This window comes from Rhodnius prolixus, unplaced genomic scaffold, assembly GCF_049639745.1.
Source record: "Rhodnius prolixus isolate KJV_2025 unplaced genomic scaffold, Rpr scaffold_5, whole genome shotgun sequence".
In the NCBI taxonomy this organism is placed as follows: Eukaryota; Metazoa; Arthropoda; class Insecta; order Hemiptera; family Reduviidae; genus Rhodnius; species Rhodnius prolixus.
In genome coordinates, this window is record NW_027411624.1 from 31,633,511 (window position 1) to 31,644,711 (window position 11,201).

Sequence of the window (11,201 nt, forward strand, 5' to 3'; positions counted from 1 at the left end):
AGATCCTCTACAGAGCTATAGCTACATATAGTTCATAATTATGAATAGTTACCAAGATTTTTTCTTAAACCAACTTACACTACGAAAAGTTCTTACAACAATAACTTTCATTGAAAAAATCGCTAAAACCACAAAATGTGTGTAAAAAAAAAAAAACGTGTATAATTAACTTGAATGGCACGTGAAAATTTAACAATGATAACTGCCCTGAACTGTTATCATTGTTAAATTTTCACTTGCCAACAAACAATACTAGACAAAGTTTTCTAGAGTGTGCCATAGTACTAATTATTGTAAGTTCAGTTATTTTCCAAGAATTATAGATCAAGTTAATCATCTATATGCTGATTTCGATTTATTCAACACCAGCATGATCGAATTGAAACGTTTTTTAAATAACTGATTTTGCAATGATTAGTACCAGTTATTTGTGATATCATTTAGATTTATTAATTAAGTAAAGTATATCTATTTTTAAAGTATATTTTATAGTTATCTACTAAGTAAAGTATGTCTATATTTTTTTTTTTATTTCAATATATGTACATTCTATGACTATATATTTATTATTTATTTGTTTACTCTGTTCATGCCGTTAGGCTTACAGAGGGAGTTGGTTACATGTGGAAAATTATATAAAATAATACAATATGTATATTCTATAAATTATTATATGATACGTTATTATTAAATGTTACTTTAAATTATATTTCATTGTAACTGGATGATTGCCCGTATTATAACTAAATAAATAAATAAATAAAAAATCTATAATTCCAATTACCATCATAGAGAACGATAAATCATCAAGTCTTGTTCTTTCATCCTATAACTTTTTACCAGTCCCAAATTTTCTTGCAATTATTTTACCAGTACTTTTTCCTCGAATTATCTAATTTATAATAAAATTATTTAAAAATACATGTTATAAATCAAAAAATTCAGGGAAATAGTACTGGTAAAATAGTCGCAAGAAAAATTGGGACTGGTAAAAAAGTTACAGGATCATAACTATAATAGGGACGCCAATCCAGAAGTAATTGTTTTAATAGTTTCAGCTAACTATAAGGTAAATTAAATGTTGTAGTTAATGTAAATGTTATTATAATTATTAAATGTATATAATGTTAACTTGGAATAATGCTGACGCCCTGAGATCCAAATCTGGCCGTGCAGATTTAAGCAGCAGTATTCCCTCAAGTCCATAAATTATCTCCTCTCTCTTCCTTAGAATCAAATGTTCAACCCAATATCCTTACTGTTAATCCATAAGTGGCTTCTGTAAGAAACAAAACAAAAGTTTTATTGATTCAAGATAATAAGTAATAACACAGGGATATTATTATTTGTTTTGACTGAGTAACTTAATGGAGTTTTGGACATTGATTTTAGTTAAAAGACAAGTGAGAGACAAGAGAGAATTGAGGTGGCCATTTACTCTATCATTGGGCCCGCCAGTGCGGGTCAATAAAACTAGATGTTGTCTCTAGAGACCAAACACTGACAATACACTTCTGCTGTACACCATTGCAGACCAATATATCTCTACCTTTCTGGTGCTCCAGAACAGTATACTCCTCTTTCTTTCCGGGACGTCCATACTCACTCATCTTCTGTCCAGAACCATCCACCATAGTGGCACTTATTTTCATTTTCTTTTCCTTCTTTTTTTTGGACCAATATTATTACAACATTTCCACCCTTCTCTGCACACATATTGTGCGCCATTTTTCTTAGATATTTCGATTTATTTTCTTTTTATCGATTTCATTTTTCTGCCTTAATGATATTATTTATACATTTTTAATACGCTTTTAATGGAAATGTTACACGGAGGCACAATTTTTTTTTACGCTTGACTCCATTCTCTACAACATCCTAACTTTATAATCTTTTTAAATCTCTTACTTGGTAAGGAATAAACTGGCGATAATGTCAAATGTTCTGTCTCAAGTTACCACCTGAAAATATCCATTTTAAAGTCAGAAAAAGTTGTTTTTTGATAATGAAAACCTAGTGCCTAAAAATAAAAACACAAATTGCAGGAAACTGATATTTCACATTTATATTGAGTCATCAGGGGAATCGAATTGCAACGTAGTGGTTAGTTTTTCTAAACCAGAATTACCTCACAGGTATTTTTTATTTTATTTTTTGAAAAGACTAACGATTTCAAGCAATATTCGCCCATTGTACACATAGATACATCGATAGCCCACAACTTTTGTATACAAAATTTTTCAAGTAAAGTTCAATTAAGAGCATTAATGGCTACATAGTAGATTTTTCTCTAATTCAAAGAACCATTAGAGTGTAATTCGATCCTTAAGGATTGACAATGTAGAATTTTTTCTCCCCTGAAATTTAGAATTAGATGAAAATTCAACAATGGAAAGTACCAATTTATTAAATGGATTATTAAATATGGCCCAAAAATTATTATTTAACTTTGTATCCTCATTGGACTAGCGTTATTGTTCTACAACTTTGATTGGTGAAATTTGTCCAAGACAATTCGATTAAGGAGAACACTTGGGAAACAGGGTTTAGATATTCTTCCTCTTTAAGAAAGTACCTTTCTTGAAAAATGTACTTTGCGGTTCTAAATATATTAATGATTCTTATATCTAGAGGAAGAAGAGTTAAAAATGACCTAGCTAAAGTTAGGAGTTTGTAGAAAATTTGTTAGTTTCCTGAGATTATTTCCAAAACGTTTCTAGTTTTTATGTTAACTACGTATATAGATCCAAAGTTTGTTAGGCGGAAAAAAAAAATATTCCAACAAATCAACAGCATCCGCCAAAATTCTGTAAAAGTGTTCACGCCAGATTTTTGTTTTTACAAAACTAATTAAGATGGATGCAAGAAGCGATTAAAACCAAGGCCATATTCATATTGTAAGGCTGGGATACCCTTATGAAATGAGAAATCAATTTCCTTTACCGGAGTTCCCATTTTTCCCAAAATAAGGGGAAGTAAAATTTTTTTCCAAAAAAAAAAAATTAAGCGTCATCTATTCAGATTCCAGATAAAGTGACGTACATCAGGTTTCACTAAGAGAACCTTCCAATTCAATTGATTGCTTAAGGATTCAAAAGTCTCAACTCTTGGCTAGCGGCAAATGAAGAAAAGGTTGAAATAATTTGATCAGATTCATGTGCTTCAATATCTTGCACCTTATTTTATATGAAGAGTACAAATTCATTTTGCGATAAGAAATTTCATAAACTAGACAAATGAACCGAAAGAAATGGGTTGATTTATAAACATCGTCCAACAGTCCCTAAGTACAAACAGTTTCTGATCAATGATTACTTTTCCCATTATTAAATCTTCTTATCTAGATTTATTACAAGTTTTAGTACTTAGAACCTCTCGTAAACAATTATTAAATACAAAGAAAACAGAAATTGAAAGAAATACATTTCCCATAATAATTTATGAAATATTTCTTATAACTAGATTCTGTGAGATAACAAAAAATATTTTAAAAGGTTAGACATGACCCCCATTTTATATATACATTTTTTTAAATTTAGTGTAGATAATGTTAAAATATAATTTTCAATAGTCATCGTTCCATCATTGCATTAGTTTAATGACTTGCAAATAAGCTTTTACCCTTCTCTCATCTCGTTTAGGGTAAGTCAGCATCCAGTCTCTCTAATCTTCCATGTACCACTCACCAAACAATAGAGGCTATTAGACCAGATGTTTTTAAAGATATAAGCACATTCTAAGCTGGAAGATACATCATCTATGTTGCATATTTTAATTATTTTCCACTCATTTTAACTAGTTATTTATTTCCATGCGGTAAGAGTAGCAAGAACTAAAATTTATAACATAGAATGGGCAAGTGAAGATAATCGTACTGAAGGCGTGGCAACCTTTACTGGAAGGTTAAGAGGAGTGATTAATGATGGTCTCTGGACACCCTCCTTGACCGTCCAGGTCTACCAATAATCAGCTAACTACAAACTACAGAGATGAAGGGAACATTGAACAACCAAACATCCCATGTGGGTATTGTTTTTGTTAACCAATGTTGGTGCTTCTGTATAAAGGAAAAGAATTATCCACGTGTGGGTTCAGAGATATTCCACCATACCCTCCAACTGTAAACAAACCTACAAAACGTTGACCACATAACAATTTACTATCCTACCAATAAATCTTACCACTACAGGTGATACGATACTCTACTTCTTATTACACATGAAGAAAAGAATTATTTTTTAACTAAGCTGTCATCTTAGCAGAGAGAGGATCTAGTGTGCAAACAATGAAAATAGCAGTTGTTAGTCTTCTGAATGGTTACCGAAAAGAATTTAGTAACGCTTCATCGTTAACTGTAAGAAAATCAAAGTAGGAACTACAGAAGGAGGATATCCCAGATTAAACTCCCAATTAGAACTGGGAATACGTTAGAATTCTCAAACAATGCGATCAAACGATATTGCGATCAAAGAAAATGTTGTTAATATACCTTTCTCAGAGTTTGTCGTTAAAAATACAAACTTTTGTCAACATCTGAGGTCGTTGGCACATCTGAAGCCTTCTTAAGTGCACTGAAGGCCTCAAGAAGTGTCCTCTCGTTACAGACAACTTCTGTCCATCACCGAAAACTGAGCTGAAAAGAAACTCCTAGGAAGAGATAGTATAAAAACAAGCAGCTTTACTCGAACCGGGATCTCCGCGTTCGAATTCAGAATACGATAGTCCTTCCTTCTCAACTTATATTCATATCAATTTCTTTGCATTTTGGAGAGAAGTTTCTTTCGCCTGCCTAAGTGAAAAAGTGTTAGTGTATTAATTATTACAAAGTTACATGCTTCAGATCACTATAAACTAAATGCTTCCAAGCTTGACACTTATAAAGAATATACATTTTTTTAATTTAAATACGTAAATATACTATTGTGCAAACCTACCTTATTTCATGATGTACATAATTTTAGAAGTTCATCATTCTCCTCCATATGCTCTGTAACCAATAAAAGATTACAAAAAAAACAGGTTAGTATAAAAGTATCTAGCTTCTTGAATACATTATTCATGTTATTAATGTAAGCATTTGGTTTATAGGGTTTGCCACTTGAAACTTTGTATAATTAGTACATTAGATTTGATTATCGGGGTGGGACCTATGCCTCATGGCATCGCAGCCAAAAGAGGCTTATTGGGTCATCCCCTATGGATCTAGTAGACGAAACCTCTCCTCCTAAAGAGGTGGAGGACTTTTCCTACTAGTTCTTTTTGCGCTACTATCTTCTTTAGACTCAAAGATCCAAAGGTTTCAATGCGCAATCGAAACATACAGGTCGTTTCCTCCTCATCATGACACAATCAACACTAATAAGCCCCCACCTTGTACAAATGATTATGCCCTATGTGTACTGTGTAAATGTAATGGGGTGTTACAGTGTAATGTTACTCATATTCATGTTGTTAGGCTGGGACACCCGCAGGGACGCCAAGTACCCTGAAGAAGTGGCTAATCTACTTCTCCCTACGGGGATAATTTTTACAAACAAAAATTGTTTTTAATTCGATATAAAGATGGCCACCGGCTGAACTGTCATAATATCAATAAGATGAAAAGAAATTGTGACAAATAAAAATACAATAATTTAAAAGAATGGAAGGTTGTATTTTTACCGAAAAACTATGAAACAAAAAAAGAAGAAACAAGTCAAATTTAAAAGAAGTTGAAATCGAAAGATGATTCGCTAATGGAATTTCTTATATTCCATCATTGCAAATTGAATCTAGCTAATTTCATGGAATGGTCTCAATCAGAACTAATCTTTTGGGTGAATTTTCAGAAAATTGTCAATTTGTCTGGTGTGTGTCCACTATTTATCGTTAAATGTTCTTCGTTTATTTTACTTGTCTTCAATATATTTTATCATATTCAATTTATTTCACTTATTTTAAGGATTATGGCTCTAATATATTATTTTTCCAGTCATCAGGAAAAAGGGGTTGAAATCGGAACTTTAACGATTGGGCTGTTCCTTTATTTAATCAAACAATTACGCATCTACTGTTAATTATTCAAAAAAATGTTTCAAAGAATTTTCACATTTCATTCAGGTATATAGGAAAAAGTTTATTGAAAAATGATCCAAATTTCCATTTACATAAGTAATAGGGGAAATTCGATCAGATAGTTAGGACACTGCTAATTAATCAAATTACAGAATTAATCCAGAGTAAGTCAAAGCCAAAGCTTGGCTAGTAGAAATACAGAACCAGAACACAGCCTGCACCCCCTTGTACAGTTTGGAGCCTTTATGATTCTCCGGTCGTTCTAATTAACAAGTATAGCCTGCCACGTTGAACCGGCAGAACTTCCTTCGGCTTTCCAGAACCCCTCCAATAATAATATCACTATAAATCAATTTCAACCGTCGATTAACACTCACCAACCGACTTTGTCGACAATGTTCTACCTCCTCCTTTAATTATATAGCCTCTCCAATTAAAGCTATTATTCCTTCTCTTTTGGGGCGGCAAGATTTCCATCTCTATCTTTGTAGTTATATTTATGCAATTAGACACTAAAATTGCTGACTATGGCACTTCGTTTTTGTTTTACTAAGAAATTTACTAAACTTCTGACTTATTTATGATAATTTTTCTACTAGGGTATGAGCATGCAGAGACCTGTTCGCCGCGTTTATAAGGGAAGCCTAGAAATTTAAAAAAAAAAAAGGTTTAGGGCCGCGATCAAGTGTTATTTCAGCCTAATAATACTCATCTTTCTCGTAAAACAAAAACACTGCTGTACAAAATACTCATGCTGAATTAAGACTCCGAAGCGTGGACAATGACTAGCCTTGGTGATATCTGAACTGAAGGGGCTTCGTAGAAACTATGGGACCTATAAGTGATAGGCTGAACTGGAGTAGAATTAGAAATAGTCGAGAACTTTACTGTCTCTGTTTAAGAAGTCCCTGGATATCTCTAAAAAATCATAAAACTCAGGAGACTGCGGTGGGCAGCTGAGCTCGTAACAAGAATGAGCGCTGAAGAAACAGGATTGTGTAGCCGGGAGACGTACTGGCAATGCTTGGATTCCACAGTTGGTGAGTGGTGGCTGCGCAAGATCTTTCAAGACCGCCTGGGGGGGCTGTCTCTGAGTAGGCCAAGACTCTTCATGAGTTGTAGCGCCATTATGAAGAAGAAGAATTCTTCGATGTTGTTTCGGACACCTCTGGAGTTCGACTTCAGGAACTGGTATTTGTTTTACTTTTTACGATTTTTTGGTTATTAAATTTTGCAGAACACATACTCTACAGACAGATAGGCCGACATAAACGCACATCTACTCAGACTAATGAGTAAATACCACTTTACGGAGGCAAGCACCCTCAATGCAGTTATTTCAGATAAAAACTATAATTTGAAAGTTCTGACTTGATACTTCTTATACTCGAACATTATACGGAAAGTAGGGGCGGGTGTTGGTCTAGTGGTAAAGAGTGTGGCTTTGAAAGTGGGAATCCAACGTAAGACTACTTTTTATTCGTAAGAAAAAATTGTTTATAGTAAAGTATGAGCTTCTGTTTACGACACCTAATTGGTAGTTAGACCGCCTGAAAAAATAGGCGATTACTTTACTTTTCTACTCCTCAACTATTCAGATCAACTTACGTTAATTATCATATCGTTAATCATAAAAAGTACTTACTTGTACCAGATTAAAATTCAAGCTTATCCTTTCTTTTTTTATGTAATATTATTGATGTCACCACGAAAGAAATGCTAAGCCTGTAAAGCTTCCAACCATTTAGAGTCTTCTTTTTATGAAAAAAGAACTATTTAAGTTTAAAGATTAAGTTTATTTCGATCTAAACAAACTTTTAGCTTCCATGTAGTTTGGAACATTTTTTTTTCCTCTCTATTCTCGGCCTTTCTTTTAACTCGCTTCCACTGGCGGCAAAGAAGAAGGTAAAGGACACATTTGCAAGACTAATATTGGGTGGGGGATACAGAAGTAAGGAAAGAAGTTGAGGAAAACAAAGAAGATTACGAGTAAGGGTAAGTTTGGGCAGAGCTGAACTGTTATTTTTTTCTTTTGCTTCAAGGTGATTTCATCACAACTTTTCTTTCTGTTTAAACAGATAAGCACGAATGGAATACTTGTCACCGCTCTCTTTTATAGTAATGTTGTTTCTCTACTTCAGATATCATTACAAAACTTTGACGCCATTTACTATCTTAATCTCTATTTTTAATTAATATTGTTTTATCTGTATAGATTCTATTTAACAATTTACTAAACCGTTTGCTTTTACGCGATTTTACTGACATTTATTGCATAATATTAAATGTTAAGGAAAATTTAGCAGGTTTCAGAATATATACTTTCAAATGATATAACTCAACTCTTGTTTGCTAACAAGAAACAAGTCGATTGATTCTTTCACTGCAAACATTGGGTCCTTAAGCTTCAAGAAATTTGACGAATGCTGTTTTTGTTTAGTCCACAAATGGTTCTAAGAGTAAAAAAACAAAGGTATCCAGTTGCTTGGAAAAGGCGACCTTTCAGTTGACGAGTATTCTGAGAAATATGGTGGAAGATGTTTTGTAAACGTGAAGCGATCATTGGGAATCGGAACCATATCTTAACTAGACTGCCAACTCATTAGAGATAGCTCCAAGAGAGCAAACATGAAAATAACAAATGATCCTTCTGAATAGTTAGTAAAATAATTTAGAACTGAATAACTCAAATTCTTACGCCGATAATTCTGTACCTGCAGTTCACTTAAGTAGACATCGTGGGCCATTTCTAATGAATCTTCATTTTGGCCATTCAATTAAAAATTATCGTCTATCTTCTCTTAAGTTACACATTGAACAAAAAAAAAAATATACACATATCAAGTATGTAAAAGTTTCAAATTCCTGTCTACATTTTTAATGTAAATTAACTGATTTTTCAGTAACTGGTTTTCAATTTCAAGAGTTTAACAATACCACAGTTTTAAAACAATATCAATATTTACATCATACTAAATAAATTTTCCTTGCATGAAAAATCATGTTTGCCAATCTCCCTGTTGAAAGTGATATCTTGAGGGCTTTGTAGAGAGTAAGTTTTGTTTGTTTGGAGATTTGGTATGCATGACTGTACAAAATGCTTGCAAATTTTCAGCAATTTGGCTATTCAGCTTCTTATAAAAAGCAGTTAGTAACTAAAATAAGTACATTGTAAATAAATTTCATCATATACAAACTGGACTAAACATTTAAAGCGATAAATATTTGTTTACTGTTTTACAGTTAGCTTTCTTTGTAATCTAGATGAGTCTTGTTTCTCCTCAACGAGTCTCTTCGAGTACTGACTACTTCTTGAAGGCCCTTCAAGAAGATTGCTCGCTTCGTTGGCAACATCATACAGCCATTCTGGATCTAAAGCCAACCTTTGCCCAGCACTCCTTTCGACGTTCTCTTTCTAGATCATCCAGTTCAAAGCCAGTCTATTCTTCAATAAGCTTAATCTTCTAATTCATCTGTCTGAAAGAAGATACGGTTTTAAGTCTGTTTTAATGTGGCAGTGTAGCAGTGTACAGGGTATTGTAGTGCAGTGTCTAATTTTTGTTTCCTGGGAGATATAGTTCATTGAATTTTACAAAATGCGTGCTTACTTTTCTTGAATTTCATAAGAACTGCACACTGTACAAAATTAGTAATAAAATAAAAACGCATTAACGTACATTAATTTAAAAGACTTGGTTTAATATCCTTTATTGTTTTAATAATTGCGGTATTATTATTTAAATGTTTTTCCTTCTATACTTCTAAAATGGGTTCTTATTCCCTAAAGTGGTTAACCGTTGTCTAATTTAGAGTGGTATTTAATGTAAACTCTTGTGCTTACAGAACGAGTGAGTCAGAGACGCCAGGATTGTTGTGGAACGTGCTGCGATCTAATTGGAGAAGTTAAGGTTGAAGGAGAGGAGTCGTTGGTACAACACAGGAGAGTATTAGAGAGCTGCAGTAGCGGCGACCGACCGACCATACTCCCGGCCAAAATAAGGCCTGAGGGGGTTGAATTGTTTTGGAACGTTCCAAAGTTAAGGTTCTCTTTGCAAAGCATACCAAGTCCAAGGAGAACGGACAATTAAGCTAGTTAACAAACTGGATTAAACCAAATTCAAAACCTTATTTGCACAGTTTACATACACTTTAGCAATGTTCACTATAGCTTTTATTTTGTTTTACTCTTCTATTATCATTTACATCATTCATTGAATTTTTTTCTGGCTCATATTTCCATCACACATTATTTAATGTTTAAAGTAACATACTTGAAATGTAGAGACTATTTTCCTTTCTTGAAGACTGAAGAAATAGAATTTATTTCACCAATTTCAGATTTTTAACAAGTTTTGAAATAAAAGCAATAATTTCTGTTCCCTTCCTGATAAATCAATCAGTCACCGAACACGATGAATAATACCTTAAAATGTAACACGAGAACCAACCGATATAACATATTCACCAAAGTATGAAACGAGGAACCCATTTTTGGAAGGTTATTACCTTCCAACATTTGGAAAATATCAGCCTACCCAACATGCCAATTTACTAATTATTCGCTTTTTTGGGGGGATAAAACGACTGCAACAATATTCTTTAACTTCAAATGCTTCAGTTGAACAGATGTAGATCCAGATCATTGAAATTCATTAAAAATTGTTTCATAAAAATGTCATTATGTAATTTGCAGTGTGAAAAATCGTGAGAATGTTCGAATCAGATTTTAAAAAAAATTAATAATTGCTTTAAAAACCAATATTAAGGACTTTACTTCACATAGATCACCTGTAAAAGTGATGATTTTCCAATTACCATCTTTCAAAAAGCAATCGAAGATGAATCGTCGATTACCGAGCGGCAACACAGGCTATACTTTGTAGAGAGCGTATTGCAAAATTATTAAATACATTGTTCAGAAATAGTAAGCAGAAAATGTAAATAAAATAACAATAAAAGCAATGACTATTATTGTTATGGGTATATTACACCCTTGGAGCCTCAAATAATGAGGATACTACGCTGCTAGAAGTAATATTATTGACAATATTGACTAATTTAAAAGCAGTATTGCCTTGGTCTAATAATTGTCATTATTTTAATTGACAAAATGCAATACTGTTGGCAGAAAGTTTGCACAATTTTGA

At 32.9% G+C, this 11,201-nt stretch overlaps 1 long non-coding RNA gene across 3 annotated transcripts; it reads right to left on the bottom strand.

The window, feature by feature from the left end:
* Window positions 1-475: 475 nt before the first annotated feature.
* On the bottom strand, window positions 476-10,777 carry LOC141458298 (uncharacterized). Of its 3 annotated transcripts, XR_012460878.1 has the most exons (5): window positions 10,326-10,777; window positions 9,288-9,531; window positions 4,935-4,987; window positions 1,550-4,789; window positions 476-1,279 (listed from the first exon to the last, which is right to left on the bottom strand). It is a non-coding gene; the product is annotated as an uncharacterized lncRNA (long non-coding RNA). The 3 variants fall into 3 exon arrangements; XR_012460876.1 differs by having other exon boundaries at window positions 476-4,789; window positions 10,326-10,743; XR_012460877.1 differs by lacking the exon at window positions 1,550-4,789 and having other exon boundaries at window positions 479-1,279; window positions 10,326-10,742.
* Window positions 10,778-11,201: the final 424 nt, after the last annotated feature.